At 31.9% G+C, this 19,354-nt stretch overlaps 1 protein-coding gene across 1 annotated transcript in view; it reads right to left on the minus strand.

Moving 5' to 3' along the window:
* The window catches only part of LOC148277615 (multiple PDZ domain protein-like), a 434,817-nt gene that overhangs the window by 148,654 nt on the left and 266,809 nt on the right, over nt 1–19,354 (minus strand). The gene's annotated exons all lie outside the window — the stretch shown is intronic.

The raw sequence follows: 19,354 nt of genomic DNA on the forward strand, positions 1-19,354 counted from the left end.
AAATCAGTTCAATACTTAGTCTTTATTGAGATCCCAGATTAATAAGCTTAGTCTAAATTTGAAATGGCGTAATCTGCCGGTCTAAAAGTAATTATATTTTAGTTATATGAAACTTTGAAGTACATTTTTTGATAGAAATACCTATAAAAAGTATTGTTTTTATCTCATACATAATTTTTAATTTTTTTTATTGCGCGATTTTTGACAAACATTCGTTTTAAAATGGCAAAATCGTATGATTTCCTAATTTTGCGTTCGTTTTACCAGACTACAGCCTTAAGGAGATGGGTGTTATCTTATATCGGGAGAGGGTAGAAGGCGGTAAGGGGTAGAGGGAATGAAGTAGTAGCAGGAGAGCAGGGGATGGTTGAGTAGAAAGATCTTAGCTTCTTGTCACACGTCAATATAATTTCATGAGATATATTTCTATTATGTAATAGCATTTCCGTAATCACCATCATTTTTTAAAACGTTTTTGTGCTTTGATTTACTTAAATATTTATATTTAAGTGCCACTTTAAGCAAGTCGTATATTTTTTGTATTTATTTTTTTAAAAGGAAACGAACAGTAATTTGCAAAACAAAACTTACATAAAATACATATGAAAAAAAATTACAAAATGACCATACTGGCTTCGTTTTTTTAATTTTGTTTTCTGTTAGATTGTTTTTCTTCCATTTAACAGTTGTAAATATTTTATGATTTGTTTCTAACTAATATTACCAACAATGTTTTGAGTTTGTCCAAATTTTTGTAGACACGGACTGGATTCAACCCCCTAGGGAGCTGTTAATATTAACATATTACAACAGAGATAAATAACATTTTATGGAAAGGAATATTAAATAACATTGACTGAAATGCGCTGATTATATTTTATGAAAATGTTTGGCGTTGTGGGAGAAGAAGAGAAGAGAAGGCAACTAATGTGGTGAATTTATGCAGTGCGATTTGCATGTTGGTTTAATTGGTGTCCTGACGAAGAGACGGGTATGTTTTGAAACGTACTATTATCTATAATCACGTAAAAAAATGTTTAACGGCTTAACAAGTTAATGCTTTAAATAATGATTTCATTTTTTTTACAATTTATCTTTTGATCAATTAAGGTAAAGTGGAGCGTCATCAAAACACAATGGAGGGAAACTTAAAATCATCACATAATATGACCTTCAGCTGGCCAAGGTCAGCCAATAATGATGCATCGATACATCTTGTACCTGTGTAAGTAAGTGGCTGTTTGCCCCATTTTAGACGACAGTAAAAACCCCACGACACGATCAAATAACATGAGGCGAATCGATTTTATAGTATATTAATATATTTTTTGAAAATAATAATAATGTTATAACCACCTACCGACTTTTCAATGTCAACCAGTTTTGAGACATATCTTTAATTTCAAACGAGATTGTGTTAACTGCTAACAGCATGTGTGTTAATTTGAAAATCTTATTTCGTAAAACGTTTTTTTCTGTGTTTTTATTTAAACTAATACATACTGTATTACTAATAGTTAGGCATTAACTTTGTAGTTAAACATTTTTGTATATGTTTTTTATACAACCACTTACTAAATGTTCTATATCTACATGTTTTAAGACGTACCTGCAAGATAAATGACCACTATAAGTGCTGCAAATATAATTTTGTTTTACGTTTATATTTATGTTTATATTTATGTTTATGTTTATGGTTTTATTTATGTTTATACGTACCTGTAAGAAAAAGCGTTAACCAATTCTTTTAAACAATCTACAATACAAAAAAAAAAAACCCAGAATATGCGACCAATATAACAATTTATTTACCGAGGCTGATATTTTTTGTGACAATGTATGTAAATTTAGTTAAAAAATTATAGAAATTTTGAAAGAAACAGATAATTAACTTTATTATTACATACATATTTTTTCATTTTGTTTCTTTTACATTTTATATTGAACATAATTTAAATTATGGTATTAAGTGTAAACAATTTTTTTGGTGTGTGCATGAGTGTCTTACACTAATATACAAAGATATTGTCAGTATTTGTGTTCATACTGTTTGTTTACCTAATAAAATAAATAAATATATAAATACCCTGGCATATTCTGCCACCAATATAACAATGGATTTACCGAGGCTGATATTTTTTGTTACGATGTATGTAAATTTAGGTTAAAAATCATAGAAATTTTGAGAGAAGCAGATATTTAACTTTATTATAATATACTTATGTTTTCATTTCTTTTCTTTTACAATTTTTATATTTAACATGATTTAAATTATTGTAATAAGTGTAAACAAGTGTTTTTGATATGTGTATGAGTCTCTTACACTAATATACAAAGAAATTGGCAATATTTGTGTACATATTGTTTGTTTACCTAAAAAAAAGGGTTAAACGTAAATAATATGGAGATATTACGCATTAAGAAAGCTTTAAAAATTAATGTTCCAATGAACAATAATCAAACAACCTTTCAATATAGCCCATTATAATGGTCATCCTATACCGATTAAACTCACGCCCCTCCCGATTTTTTTACCTAATAAGTGCATCTAAGGGTTGCTTAATATTATTTTCATTCATTTATTTATTCATACAAATTCCGAAAAAATGCAATTATATCGTATCCCAAACTCTATGAGGCCAAGAGCCCTGTGTAAGGTTGGGATATAACAAAATGGGAAATAGAAGCACGTACATAATTCAATAATAGCAAAAATAAAGGAATAATAATAAAACATAATGTATGGTATATTTGTTTCATATTTTTGTGCAGCAACTGTGGTGGAGGTGTATAGTGGGATTTGCATGTTGTTCAATTGATGTGTTGACGAAGAGACGGGTACGTCTCGAAACCGGTACACATAGAAAAGTCGGTTAGAGGTTTTATACAAATATTTAATTATATTTGGTACATATTTTTATTGATTTGTTTATTAATAAAAATATATACAGGGTGTTCATTAAGCCCTGTCACATCCGAAACCACAATGATCAGTATGGGCAAAAAGACAGATTAGAGTATTTAAAAAAATATTTAAAACAAAGAAAATTTTCAAAAATAAAATATTAAAAAAAACAAATGGTTGCTTACTTCTGCAGGGGAGAAGTAAGGGGAACGCGGAACAGTATCAGACTACTCTCTCCCCCTCCTTGTTTCTCCCCTGCAGAAGTAAGCAACCATTTGCTTTTTTAATTTTTAATTTTTATTTATTCGTTCTAAAAAAATATTTTAATATTCCAATATGTCTTCTTGCTCATACTGATCATCGTGGTTTTGGATGTGACAGGGTTTAATGAACACCTTGTATATAACAAAACAAAAAAAAACGTATCCCTAACTCTATGAGACCAAGAACCCTGTGTTGAGTTGGGATACAGCATAATAGAAAATGGAAGCATGCATATTATTAAAGAATACTACAAATTAAAATAATTACACAAACATAAATTTTAATGAACATCTGGACAATACTTTTAATAGTACTGTGTATAAATCTATGCCAAATCTATTTCGAATAGATAATGTGCATCAAGTCCCATAAAATACGTTATGTAACATAAGAATGAAGCAAATACGGTGCAGTGCCTACAATGAACGCAGTACGTATGACCAACTCGGCAAACGCACTAATTATTATTATTATAAGTAACTAATATAGCACCATTTTCGTAATAAAATACCTCAAGGGCGCTTTACATAGTGATTCTTTTAAATTTATAATTTAATTAAAATTATTTATTTTGTTGTCACATGCTACGGATTTATTCAAATGATTTAGAGAACAAGTGGGTTTTAAGTTTTTTCCGAAACATCACTTCACTCTCACAGCCTCGCACCTCTGCTGCAAGAGCATTCCATACTATAGGGCCTGCGACCGCAAATGCGCGTTCACTAAATTTAGTGCGCTGTTTGCGTAGAGGTATAATAACTTTTCCTCTCCCCATAGACGAAGCTGATCTAAGCGTGAGACGCCTGTCAACTAGTTCATCTGGAATGCATAGTTCCCTTAGATATTCCGGAGCAGAGTTGTGCAGTGATTTATACATAAGCCAACAGAGTTTGTATTCGACCCTCTGTGGAAAACGTAGCCAGTGTAGTTCCAGAAGTAGTGGAGTGATATGACTGAACTTTGAGATTCTGAAAATAAGTCTCGCTGCGGCATTCAATACAGATTGTAGGCGAGTCAATTTGTTCATTGGTAGACCTGCATAGATACCATTACAATAATCGACTCTAGACTCTACAAACGCATTTATTAATTGACGGGCGGCATCAACCGGCAAATTTTTGCGTATGCATTTAATTTGTCTCAGCTGGTAGAAGCATGAACTTATCGTTCTACTAATTTGAGCGTCAAGAGAAAGGTCAGAATTGAGTAAAACTCCCAGTTGTTTAACGGTGGGTAAAGCGGTACTACCTACATTGGGTAGGGCCGTATCCCTGGATCAAATTCTGTCGTCTGGCTGAAGCCACCCATAGTTGTTCAGTTTTTGATTTAATGTTAGTCTGTTTTCAGCCATCCAGTTTCCTATTTTCTCGATGTATCCATCAATTAAATTGACAAGCACACTTCTTTCGCCTGGTTTGCAATAAAAATAAATCTGAGTATAATCTGCGTAGCAGTGAGACCACAATACACATACACTAACTAGAACACCATAAGGCCGACTAATCTGCACTTTTGTTTCCTTTTGTGGGATTTCTACCTGAAAGTAAAGGCTGAATATACAGAAGAAGAAAATAAACTACAATCCACCCAAATTTCGCCGTGCCGTGTGGATTTAGACGATATGTGTAAAATGAGGGTATCAGCCGCTAGTTGGTACTTGATACTCGAGGGTTATATTAGTGATGTGCGAAACTAGTTTTTGAAAATAATCGAACAACTCATAACACGTAATAGAACTTTTAAATCGTTGAATAAATTAATAGTTTTTTTTTGCCATTTAATAAATGTTATTTATTAAACGGCACCAGTTCCTTTCTACAATATAGAATAAATAACATATTGAGTAAGTTAGACACAAAAATTAAAAAACAATATCAAAACATGGGTATAAAAAGAAAAAGAAAAATAACAAGAAAAATATATATACATGTATGTATGTCAGCATACAAAAGATATAAAAAAGTCGGTATATTATGAATGTAAAATAAAGTAACACCAGATCATTAGCATAAGTAGCTTTTGCAAATAATTCGTTAAACGTTACTATAGAACATCATATATTTATAAAGAGATGATTTGAATGCACAGAGACTCAACTTAAAAGTGTCGATATGAGAGGTATATTCATTTCGTGGTCTGTGTATACGCGGTATTGGTGAGTGCCAAAGATAGTTGGTTTGAGAAGGGTGACAATAATAACGACTATTTTGTCTAGTTCTACGTATTGGTATATGAATATTTATTAAATCCAAGAATTCGCAACAATTGAATTTAGAAGAAATGATTTCAAATAAAAATATTAGGTCAGTTATTTTCTTGCAATCCTCCAGAGAAGGTATATTTAAACAAATTGACAAAGACATGTAGTTAGTTTGATCTATAGGAATATGCAGTTTGAAATTAATGAATCTTAAACATTTTCGTTGGACACTATCAACATAATTTATGTGAATTTTGTAAAAAGGGGACCATATAGTAAAGTTGTACTCTGATTGGCTTCTAACCGAGGATATAATTATACACGAGTTTCATTATTTTAAATAGTTCAAAATCCTTTATTATATCTTCATCCTTTTTGTCTTTTTGTAGATCTGACGATTGATTTTGTTTAGACTACTCAGGCTCGTGGGCGCTGAGAGCCTTTAGGGAGGCGGAGGAAGGTCTAGCAAAAATTAAGGGAAATTGAGGCGGCAACGACTGATTTTAAAATATGCAAAAAATTATGTTTTCCTGACATTTTAAAACTAAAATTGTATGCTTAATTAATGATTGTTTTGTTTTATTTTTTCCATGTTTTTGTTATAATGGCTTTTTGTTATTCTTAGCCAGTATGCTGCTTGTTGCTTCACCTGTGTGTAAGAGGGCTGTCTTAAAAATGGTTCTTGTCTGACTCGAATTTTACATTTTCAAAGTGGGCGGTGGGTGTAATAACTAAAAAAACCAATGCTGCAGACCGTGTAGTGAAAAAAGTTCCTTCTCGGTAAAAATTTATTCTTGAAGGACTTAAAGTCACTCAGGAAGGCTATTGATATTGCAAGGACATGGCTGTTATTCCGGGAGCCAAACAAGCGAGACAGACGAAACAGCGACGTGGAAGAGAGCCTATTTTACTGCCTTATAAAGCCTTTGTGGGGAGCTTAACATATTAACATTTGATGCACTGGAACCTACCCACAGAATACCTAAATCTAAACAATGCCCCAATAGGCGAAACAAATGTCGAATATTTCGCTTTAAAAAATAGAAAAAAAAAATGACGACTAAATTAATGGTTTGATTTAAATATAAAAATATTTTTAATGTCGATTTAATCGATTAATTTTGTCGATAAAATAATAAATAATAATAATACCCATTTTATCCCAATAACAGGTTGCGCGCATCGCAAGTTGCATCCCCCCGCAGCGAGATATCCCCATCTAGCCTATTGATCCCCTAAACTGGGCCGCCTAACTTACCTTTTCAATTATTTCATGTGACATAATACCATTCCGTCCCAACCGAGAATACGTTATATGCACATCCTGTATCAACATACACATACTGTACACCCTGTATTGTGTATCCATTTAATATAACATAAAGGACCAAAAATATTCAACTGCTTACCACAGACGTTCAGGAAAAGAAAATTGATGGAACTTTCAATCGGTAATACCGTTTATTGTCCAACTAATGATAATGGCCTTTTTTTACATTTTTGCTCTGTAGCAATACTCAAATTGATAATTAAAAATCAGTGTTTATGGATACAGGCATGTATCGAAGAAATATTCCACAAATCACAACTTATGACACCAAAGCAATTATACGCTAAAATGATACTTGCTTACAGATTTAAAAATTATTCTTACTCAAATGAAAGACATAAACCCAACAATACAACACAAACAAAATTACAATATAATCACTAGATCCTCAACACAAAGACAACTTAAACAAATACCACTTTTAAACAATGGGATTTTGAGTATAATGCAATTAAAATCTATAACCTACTTTTACTGTCTATTAAACCGATTAGAAATGAGAAAATGTTTAAAAAGGCTATAAAAAAATGGATAATGGAGCTGGGTGGAAGGAAAATGGAGTGTCTCATTCGCCCAAATCAATATTGAATAAACTGCTCCACAAATGTATAGTTTATGTTATGTTTTTGTTATTTTGTTGTATGTTTTAAAATATAAATAATATAGGTGTACATAAATTAAATATAAATTTCTGAACATTTCGTTAAGTATCTTTGTAAACTAAGTCTTTTTTATTTATTCTCACATGTAAAAACATTTATAAAAAAGTATATTTTTAATTGTCTCCGGCACAGGTAACCCCAGTGAGGTCACACTTTTTTATTATTAATCTTTGTTTACAAGGGAAAAAAAAAAAAAAAACACAAAAATTAAATAAAAAAAGTCGTGTAAAACTATTTCACATTCCAAATTTGTAATTGCTTCCTTAAGAGGAAACTGTCATGAAATATATCGATATCCGAGGTGATACAATTATTTTTTTAAAAATCTACTTTTCACATAAAATATGAATTTTTTAAATTTTTTTAAAACATTTTTTAATTCTTTTTTTTACAGGACTAACAAAGCTAATTAAAATGGCTTGTCGGTAAAGATCCTTTACATGAAAACATATGATAACACTACATAATTGTACAATAATAATTACTACTAACTTAAATATAAGGAGTAAAAAATATATACAATTTATATTTTCAAATAAATATCAAGATTGCTTTACCTATCAGTAAGGGTATTAGTAGGTTGGTTCTGTATCGTGCTGGCTAGAACAACCTGTGTAGCTTTTGTGGAAGATAATTATCGGGGATAAATGTAAATCAATCCAGAATATAAGAATTAACTAAATTTAACTAAATTCTAAGTATTTTTAGAACCCGAATATTTGAAATAAATATCTGGGCATTCTATCAAAACAAACCAAAAACTTCTGAAACATTAGGACCCAATATAACACGCACCATTTCGGTAATTTGTTGGAAAAAGTGGCGAAATATTTGGCCGACAGAATGCGCAACGTAACTGCTAGTCGCGAAGACATTAATATTTAATTATTTCTTTACTAACCCTTACGGATTATTACATCCATTTTACAAAAATAATTTTTATTTTTTTATTTATACTCCTTTGATGATAATTATATTTTTTACGCCTTTTGAAAAGTTTGTCTGAGTCTTTTGTTCAGTTTTGTATGGCAGTTTATTGTATAATTTCAGTCCCTGATTTATTAGTCTCGATTGTCCTTGTCTTGTTTTGGGAATGCTGTATTGTTCTGATATTCTTGTATCATATCTATGTTTATTACATTTTTTTTAAGTTTAAGTTCTTTGTCTACAATGATATCAGTGGCTTACTTAATAAACATACTAATAAATTCTATAGATTCTAGTTGAAAAGGTTTATTCACATTTAATTGTTTTTTTTTTTAAATATTTTTTTTAGTTGGTGTTAGATAAAAGAGGTCATATACTAGCTTATATATCGGAAATCATTTAAAAAAAAAATATGTGCTCACTCATTTTTTCGAACACTAACTCATTTCTACGAATATTTGCTGTTTTTTTTTATTTATTTAAATGGTGTATCGAGTCTAAAAAAATACCCGATAGAAATAAAACAATGGATTATTTATTGTTTCAGCATTTACTTTGTGGAAAAACATTTTTTATTTATTTATAATAAAACACCTTGTATATTTTTTACCATATAGGAGTTTAATAAAATAACATGTTATTTTAATATAATAACGTGCTTTTGTAAAACATGTGGTAAAAAATTACAAAAAGTTTTATTTGAAATAAATTTAAAACAATGTATATTATAAAAAAGGAAATAATACGATTTAACCATTTTAAAACGCCGTTTTTTTAAAAGTGCCCAATCAAAAAAATTAAGTAAACACGCATTCGATAAAAGCGATGTTTTTTCAGGTATTTCTTTTTAAAAATATTTTTTTATGTTTTTAACAATTAAAATATAATTACTTTTCAAGTTGCATATAACGCTTGTTAAAATTAAGACCAAACTCTTGTACATCAAAATAAAATCAACACAGTCATAGTTAATAAACAACAAATATCAAGACCAATTATGCGTTAAAACCCTTATCAAACATATGAATATAGGAACAAAAACGTAAAAACCTAAACGTACATTTCGCCAGGAGTGAAAGAAAGTGGGATGGAAAAATAAAGACAGAAAAAAAAGGCAGAAGAAAGAGTAAGTAAATATAAACATGGATTATTTCATAAAGATTAAGTATTAAAGAAAATTAGTTGAAATGATTTGAACATAATATATTGAACAAAAGAACTAAGGGGGCAAAATCTTATATTTGTATGTTTTAAAATAGTATTTGAAATTACCTAGATTTTGTGGAATACTTCTTTAATTCTTTAATTCTCCATAAATCTTCCTATGGTCGTTTTTAAAAATTAAAATATTAATTGATTTAACAAAAAACGTAATGCCTGCCTCAAACAAGGTTATAGTGTAATTCTTGTTTTATATTTAAAGCACTTATGTTGTGGGTACTAATTATTAATTAAATAAGATTAAAAAATAACACGAAAGTCCCGGATAGCCGTGTAAATGTCAAACCCCCTCTGACGGAAGAATCCTAAATAATTCCAACCCTATTCAATCAAGCGCAGGTTAATTTTTAAGAAGAACAGACATTGTAGGGGTCACTTGGAGGTGGCTCGGTGACGTCAGACCCGCCCCGAACCCTTATTAATGATAAATTTAATTTAAATTATTAAATTGTGATGTGCGTCAGATTCCAAACAATAACGTCAAGAAAGGGGCACACAAAAATTTAATTGCTTGTTGTTTTTTTATGATTTATAATGACGTCATTAAAAAGATGTTTTGTTCTGCCAAATTTCGCGTTTCGAAAACATTGTTTGGTTGTGTTTATAAAATATTTATTTATTTATTTCATACTTTATATACATAAACGGGCGGGTATATTGCCTTAAGGCAATTTCTTCCTACCTACCCAAACCGTTCAGTTTGAGAAATTTATAAGTACACGAACATATTGAATCTTACAATTGTATACAAAATTTAAAACAAAGATTACCAAAGTAAAAATATAAACAAAATTAACAATATACTATGAAGAGAAGAAAGAGGGTGGGAAGAAAAGAAGAAGGATAAAGTAACTACTTAAATATTTAGATAGTGACATTTCAATCTTGACTTAAATGTAAATAAATAAAAAAATAATAATTTACAATAAACTATGAAGAGAGGAGAGGCATTAGGAATTCATTTGTACTGCAAATTTTTTCCAAAATAGTTTAAAAAACGATAAAATAGTTTAAATACATTTCATGTTAACGTTCTATAAATAATTCGTTAATCGTTAATTCCTTTTCTCGACTATATGACCCATTTTACATACATAGATCTTATAAATCCACAGGACACGGTAAAATTAGGGTGGATCGATTTAAATTATAAGTTTTTTATTTGTATTATTTATTGAATCAGCATTAACTTTGTGGAATAACATTTTTTAAAAGGAATAACCCGAATTACAGGCAATCGAAGATAGCTCTAATAACTTTCTACTGTAATCCAGGCCTAGAAGGCACTTTTTTAACGTAAAAATGCTCAAGTGATGTGCATATATTATTTGGAAAAAAATTCGTGTGTTTTAGCTCTTTAACTTCAGAAATATCAACAGTTGGATGAATTGGAGGAATATAAATGTTCAAATACAGGCAGAATAGTGAATGTGATACAGTGTGTAAAGTAGTAACTTAAACCTGCTAATGACAGGTCATAAACCCTGTAAATATAATACCATAATATAAATGTTTTTTATCTCTGTTGTAATACATTCATATTTATATTATTAAATCTCAAGGGGGTTCAATCCAGTCCTTGTCTACAATTATTTTTAAAACTCAATGTATTGCGATAAAACCAACATGCCCGTGAAGATGTTAAAAAAATTTCAGGCGTTGACTTGTGTGAGGGTGATATAATTCAATCAGATGAATCTCACCGCCATTAATAAAGGTTTCAACTCTTTAACTTAAAAAAAATCAACTAATGAAAGCATATAATGAGTATAGATGTTCAAGCATAGGCAGAATGGTGAATGTCACAGTTTGTAAAATGGCCACTTAAACTAGCCAATGAATGTAAATGCCTAGTCTCATATATTTCCGTCTTTGAAATGTTCTTCATTATTGTTGTAATATATTAAATACAAACAAGAGTAATTAGATACTCCACTCTGAAGCTGCAAATTAAAAAAAAAAAATGCAACCTTCGGTCAAAGAGGATTGGCCTACTACTCGGTAAAGTGCACAATGTACTTCCATTATCCTTAAGGACAATTAGAAAGTTCTCAGAATATAAAATTGCTATTAAGAAATGGATAGTAGAGGTAGGTTGCACACGGATCGATGAGTGGATCAAGCCTAATGTTTAAATTGTGTGTACTGTTTATGAAATTTGGTCTATTGGTCTATAAAAATTGGTTATGTTTTTTATGATTATTTTAGTTTATATTGTTTTTTATGTTAATGATAATTAAGTTAATTGGATAAATAACGTTTTTTATTATGATTATTATGTTAACTTTGTTAAACAAGTAATTTAAGGCATGCTTCACATTTTGTAAAATGTTTCCCACGGCACGGGACACCCCAGTGAGGGAACATTATTATGTATAAAAAAAGAATACAAACAATGTAAATGTATAAATAAATAAATAAATATGTTTAAATGCAATAATTCGGGTTGTGATCTCGTAGCTTAGTGTCGCGGACTCATGGATCAGAGGTCCGGGGTTCTAACCCCACTCTACGACAACTTGGTTCCTATTTTCTAATATTCAGTTATTTACAATTATTTGAAAATGGCTCCGAGTTTTTAATTATATGGGTAAATCAAAAGAAATGATAAAAGGTACTCGCAAAGTTTTGTTTTTGACCAAATAAAGCTTAGCCGAAATAAAGTGAGGGTTATCTCTAGAGCCCGCCCAGGGCCCTGCAGATTGAACGAACACCTTGCCAGAATGAACCTTTCTAAAACTTCTAGATGTAGGTTCTGCGGTGCAGACGAGGAAACACCTATACACATTCTATATGAATGTGATGCTTTACATTGTAAAAAAGGCCTCATCCTCGGGGGACCACTGGTTTAACCTGAGGATGTTAAGGAGCTCGCTCCCTGCCTAATAGACCGATACTTTACAGATCTGGGCTTGGAGGGGAGCTTTAGCAAAATGTAATCTCTCGCCTTCCACACAGTAGCCAGGCTCTTTATAGACCTGTAGCTCAATCGCAAACAGCTATTGACGTGCTTAAAAACATGCTAAGCATTTGAGCGATCACAGTGAACAATAATGAACATGCTTAAGTTATCGCAGTCATAAGTCAACGCTCGTGTTGGTTTGTTTTTTGTTATCCTTGAAAATAAATACAGTTCACTGGCGAAATATCGCCGTTTACTAAAAAAATAAGTCCTTGTCTACAAAAATTTGGACCAACTCAAAATATTGTTGATAAATCCACCTGGTCCATTTAGAAGTATAGAAATTTAAAAAATAAAATTTTCAAGCGTTGCCTAGTATGTAGGTGAAATAATTCAATTAGATGAATCTCACACGCATAAATAAAGGTTTCAGCTCTTTAACTTCACAAAAATCAACAGATGAAAGAATTGAAGGAATATAGATGTTCAAATATGGGCAGAATGGTGAATGTTACACAGTGTGTAAAGTGGCCACTTAAACCAGCCAATGACAGGTCATAAGCCCTGTAGATGCTTAGACTTCTATATTACCTTCTCTTAAATGTTCTTCACTTTGTTGTAATATGTTAATATAAAAAAAATATTACAATATATACAAAATAGTAAGCAGTATCTAAAACAAAAAAGTAAAAATTGTGACTGCTTTTCTTGACATTTGGCTTGACAACTGCCGGCTTATTGAAATGAATAGCATGATAAATAATAAATAAATAAATAAAAGTAGCAGTTTTGAAGTTTTTTCATATTTACACCGGTGAAATTCAAATATGTGATTGTGCAGCAGGATTATACGTCGCAAAACATAAATAGTTTGAAATTTAATATTAGGTCTTCACGGATGTTGCATTGTGATCGCGAATACGATAAACAACCATGGTGAAATGTTGCTATCACGTCGCTTATTAGCACGCCGATAGTTATTTGTGATTGAGCTGCTGGGCTTGGAGGGCGATAACTATTCACGTAATCCGTCAGAATAGATCTTCACAGGCCGCGGTCTCAATTTGGAACTAAGATCACAAATTGACAATACTGCAGTCAGGGGGTACAATGAATGTTTTTGAAATTTCTATGGTTCCACGGTTTGATTGAATTTAAAACTAAAGAAAGACACGTCTTTATGAACGGTTTCGGGAAAGGGGTCTCTGCTTTCACTGTAGGTCGCAGTGACGTCAAAAGCTTGCATAGCACTGCCCCCCCTCTAAGAATATGAATAAGAATAAATAAAAATAACGTAATTAATTATGTTTTACATAAATAAATATAAATAAATAAAAACTTACCAAGTTCATACTCCGTCTCCTGATCTTCTGCTATGGTCTCCATTGGCATGCAAAGACAGCCGTTATGTAAAGGTTGCATAAGGGTCCTCGTCGGGTGTCAGCATACTTGCGCATTCCTCGGATGCCGAACTCTTCCGACTTTTGCCGAACCAACACGAACGCGAACAAATCCTCTATCAATATCAATACACTACCGCTAAATTAATTAATTGATAATTGGCCGGGATTAATGAGTACTCTCACTTTTCAAAAGCACTTGATAGCAAATGGGATTTATTTAATATTTATTGGTCCGTATAATTGTATTACCTATTCCGTATACACATACACACACATATTAACATCTAATGGCACTTAACTTTTTCACTAATGGTTTTTATTTTATTAGTTTTACTTCAAAATTAATCACAGACAATATATTTCTACTATAATGTGCAAAAAGCACAGTTTTCTATTTTATTTCTATGGTTTCTTCATTCTTTTGACGTTTCTAAGGTTCAAGAGTATATTATATGTATTATAAACAGACAAATTGTTATTTTAGCCGGAACACATATTGGCTGGCCAAATCATAAAACGGCGCCGTATTGTAAAAGGGTCAATCGACGATTAGCCGTTTTGCATTTGGCTAAACAACTTGTCATATTGTATGGGATATTTATCATCCAATTTGGCAATAATTCAGTTTATCATGTAAATGAAGCTAAAGTGACCATGGTATCGTATGAAAAACAGACATCCTCCTAATATTACTGTATACTATTCTATGAACTAAAATGAACAATATAATCGTTTTCATTTTCATTTTTTTAAATAAGACTATTTATTTATAAAAATGCATAAATATTATGTAATATTTTTTCATACTTCCCCATGATTTTTATTGTGTTTAACCGTGACGTCCTGATATTTAAAAGTGCATTCCAATCAGATTTTTTCCGTAAAGTCCTATTAATTTGTACCCACTTATTTATTTTTACTTGATTTTTGGTAATGCGAAAATAATATTCATACATATAGTGCACCCCTGTTGATAAGAAGAGCAGAGTTTGAATTTTGGACAAGAAACTCTGTTTCTTCGGTTACATAAAAGCATCATAAAGTAAAGTTTTGTAAGTATACTTAAAAATGTTTAATCTCAAGATTCCTCTTAAGCTCTTCCGCGTTTCCGCGCGATCTTATTTTTCTTCGTAAAATTATTTTCTCTTTGGATTATTTCACGAGAGCAGTGATTTTTTTACACAGTATAAGTATTTACTATTGACATGTTTCTGTTGATTTGATTTTTTTGATAAATTGTTTATTATGGGAGCTAACACCATCCAAAAACTCGTAAAAATGGCTAGTTTTATCCGCTGTCTTCAAGCGCACGGTAAACAAATATGTTAACTGTTTAAAAAACCGCTAGATCAGATAAAGATAATTTTATTCTGATTGCTTACTTTAGAAGATCGCCGTCTACTGTTGGACATGGGAGTGCTTCATGACATAATTAGTGGACGCCTTGATAGTCCGGCTCTTTTGTCGGAGTTATCATTAAATGTCCCCGGCTACCGCACCCGTCACACGTCGAGCTCTCTATTTCATCTGCCAGCAGTTCGTACGAACTACGCCCAGAGCTCTCCACTTATACGTTTTGTTAGTGAATATAATTTGAACTTTCCCCTTATTGATCCATTTGATTGTAAAAAAATAACATTTAAAATGCGCGTCTTAAAACATACTTTTTTGTCTTATACTTAGTTTCAATAATAAAGTCTTATTTTATCTTATTTTATTTTATTATATTTTTTATCTCTAATTCTTAATATTTTAAATATACTTATATTTTCGACACATGACACTTGTGCAATATTTACACACATGTCCACCCTCATTCCAATATAACACCCCCCCTCTCACTCACTTACACTCACACAAACACACTAGTATGTATTTTTTTTTTTTATATCCCTACAGAGATGAGGTAGAATTTTTTCAAATTCAGGATTATGGATATTCGAGCGTTTACAGGGCTTATGACCTGTCATTGGTTGGGTTAAGTGGCCACTTTATGTAGGTACTACAACATTCCCCACTAGTATGTATTTAATGTATTTCTGTGGATATCTGTCATTGGTTTTATTCTCTGTATATTTTATTTGTTGTATTTTTGTTACATGTATTACTGTTGATATCCCTAATAAATAAAATAAAATAATTTTTCTAAAAAAATAACAAAATCGGATTGATTGGAAATACTGCTCTCAAAAAAAGACTCGAAGAAGAGATTAATTTGTTACCTCCGGGGGTGGTCTTTGCTATACCGAAGCATTTTAGGTATAGATAATAATATAACGCAATAATAAAAAATACACTGCTCCATAATCAGTATGTTTAATATTTCTCTGTCGAATATGTTGCTTCCCGCACGGTCAACACCCTAATACGGTCAAGCGGCGTGGGGAGGTAGTTCTGATACGTGGCGAGAGGGAGACAGATAGAGCGGACGAGAACAGCACGCTATTCCTCTCATGACGTGATTGGTCGGCTAACTCACACCCGCTATTGGCCGGCCGGTGTAGACCGTGCATATTTTCTGTGTTTAAATAGGCCGCAAGGCCCCATAATAAATCAGTCTCCCTCTACTACTCGTGATTGAATCATCTCTCCGTTCTACGTTCTGCCGATACCGACTAGTCCACGAGACTTTCGACTACTGGAATTCTCTCTTTCAGATCCCGACCACGACGCTTTCTTCTGGATTTAAAGTTGTCTTAAGGACTACAAGTCAAATCGGTTTTAATTGTAGTTTGAGGCGAGTGGGTGCTCAGTTCTTTGATTTCCACGGCCTAGTGAACGCGGTGGACCTGCTAAACTCGCCGGTAGCGCGTCAGCTACAATATCTGATTTGAACTAAATACAATAATTGACATCAAACCTTCGATAGTGTTTATTAAATACATTATAAATTCCAATCTTTTAATAGCAAAGCTTTGCTCGATTTAGCTCGTAATTACTAAAAGTCAGTTAAATTAGCTTTTTTGCAGTATAAAGTTTTCATACTACATTTCAACTAGTTTTGGGCTTTTTTTTATTGATTCATACTATACAATTTTTTACAATTAATCATTATCATCATAGAAAAATGATGAAAGAAAATAAATACAATTTATAAATTTCTTTACGATTTACTTTTTTTTCGCATTTTTCAAGATAGTTGATTTTTCGAGTTACAGTGGTTAAGGGATCGCTCTCCAGTATTGTTAACACGTGAAACTAGAACGTTGCAAAGTAGTCCATTTTTATGACAACCATTTTGTCAATTTACTAATTTTATTTTCGAGAAATTTTGCAGGACAATGAAGAACTTCAGCTTCGTTAAATTTGGCAAAGGTTCTTGAAAATGTAAAAATAAAATAATAAAAGCGAATGACTTTGAACGATGTATCAACCAAGATAAGAGAGTTGTGTAAGATATCCGGTCCACGGTACGTCAACGGACCAATCGGCAGAACTGACCGAGAAGAAGCGAAAGAGAACTTGAGACTTTACACGCGGAGTAATTTCAGAAATACAAAACGTTAAAACATCATAGCGCTGATGATACAATACACATTTTTTAAAAATATATTTAAATTGGATAAGTTTTATAGTATTTTAACTTATCATATAAATTAAAATTAACACACTGTACTTCCTCACGAAATGTTTTGATTTTTACCACGTGCAAGAAATATTTTTTTATATGCGATCTCCGTAGCACTAAAGTTCTTCATTGAAAATCCAGCAAACACCCGTTTGCAAGATGTCTATTTAATTATACTCTAACCGTTGTATACAAACAACACATGTAAAATATAAATCGTATTGGACAACGAACTGAAGGGTTGAAAGGGTTAGCGAGGATAGTTTAGCAGTAGATTAGTGAGGGTTAGTGAAAGATTATAAGGGGTAATTACATACGTCACATGATGATAATATAATTTGACACTTAAATCTCGTGTAATAGAAAATATCAACAAAAACATACGGTAGATACTATTTACAAAATAGATTATATCATACAAATTTACGAAGAATAAAAAATAACCGAATTTGGGATGATTAAGCCAAATAAATAAACCGAATCAGATACCATAATAATACCGAAATTCCTAAAGTTTACCGAAGTCATTCTTATTTTTAGAAATGGGAATCAGTGCTATGCAAGCTCCTGACGTCACTGCGAACTGTGAAGATCTGTTGTGATGGGTCCCCACGAATAGTTCTCGCCCTCCATGCTATAAAGAGCCTGACTACTGTGTGGAAGGCGAGAGCTCTCATTTCGTTTAATCTCCCCCTTCAAGCCCAGATCCGAAAATAAATATCGTATTTTCCATTGTTTTCTACTTTATTCCCTGGATTGAACGCGAACAGAAGGTGCCAAAAATGCTCACTTTCAACTTTACATTCGGTTTTGAAGGCTTGTAATCAAATTTTATAATAGATGTCACGTAAAAACAAACGTAGTGTGGTGATCAGTTCATTTATCTACCATGCAAGAGGTCTTGGGTTCGATTCCCGACATGGTTCACATGAAATATTTATACAAAAAGGCGTTTTTACCCTAGAATATTTCATAGTCCCTGGACTGGGACCTGAAGCGCAAGACTGATCAACTTACCTTGATGTAATAAAAAAAATATCAAGATACGCTGCGATTGGTTAACCAATGCACCATAAGGTGTGGAAAGGGAATGATGATGATGAAAAACGAACACATTTCTTGTAGAACAGAACATTTTCTTTCGAATGACGAAGTCTTAAAACTCTCAGTGACATACATAAATAAATATAAAAATATCAACTTACTTTTAATGGATTTTTAGTAATACTTAAATAATTTCAATTAACATTCGATACATTTAAAAAAAACGGATTCTTTTACAAAATGTCCCACTGTTGGTAAATAGCGCAGAGTTTGACATTTGCAAAAAAAAATCTATATTTAAAAATGAATTATTTGTACCTAATTAAATTCAATAGTTGAATAGGAAAAGTTTTTAGTTCTGGAATTCAATCATAAACAAGTATCTAGGTACCTACATTTCAATGAAAAGTATTATTCCTTTTATCTGGACAGTTTTTGCACGCTTTCACGACACAATCATGCATATTTTTTTCATTTATTTTGGTTCCGAATTAAATGTTAAGGTCACGTCAAAACACAGATGGCGGTTAAAAAATGACTAAATTCGCATCGGGCATGAGTTGAGTGTCATAGTTTTAAAAGGCTCAGGGTAGAACGCGGTCTGACTTTTCTTCATTAACACGTATTCCCCTATTTTTTCCATGGATCATGGCACTAGAGTATTGATTTTTGCATGATTTTGATTTGAGCACGACGAGGACTCTTAGCCAATCACATGAGATAAAACGGAAAACTAACCCTTATTACAGAAAACGTTATGAGGAGATAGATACCGTATGTAACATTTTGGGCGAAGAAAGTTTCCTCGCTGGGTTGGTCGGTTGGCTCGTCTCCCGGCTAATTGGTTGGATGTTGTAGGAGGCGAAAGCGGAGGGGACTAAGGTGGAGAGGAGGGGATATTGATGTAGTAATTAGTATTGATGACGAG

This window comes from Micrasema longulum, unplaced genomic scaffold (assembly GCF_059751315.1).
Source record: "Micrasema longulum isolate JH-2025_06_02 unplaced genomic scaffold, ASM5975131v1 h1tg001006l, whole genome shotgun sequence".
Taxonomy (NCBI): domain Eukaryota; kingdom Metazoa; phylum Arthropoda; class Insecta; order Trichoptera; family Brachycentridae; genus Micrasema; species Micrasema longulum.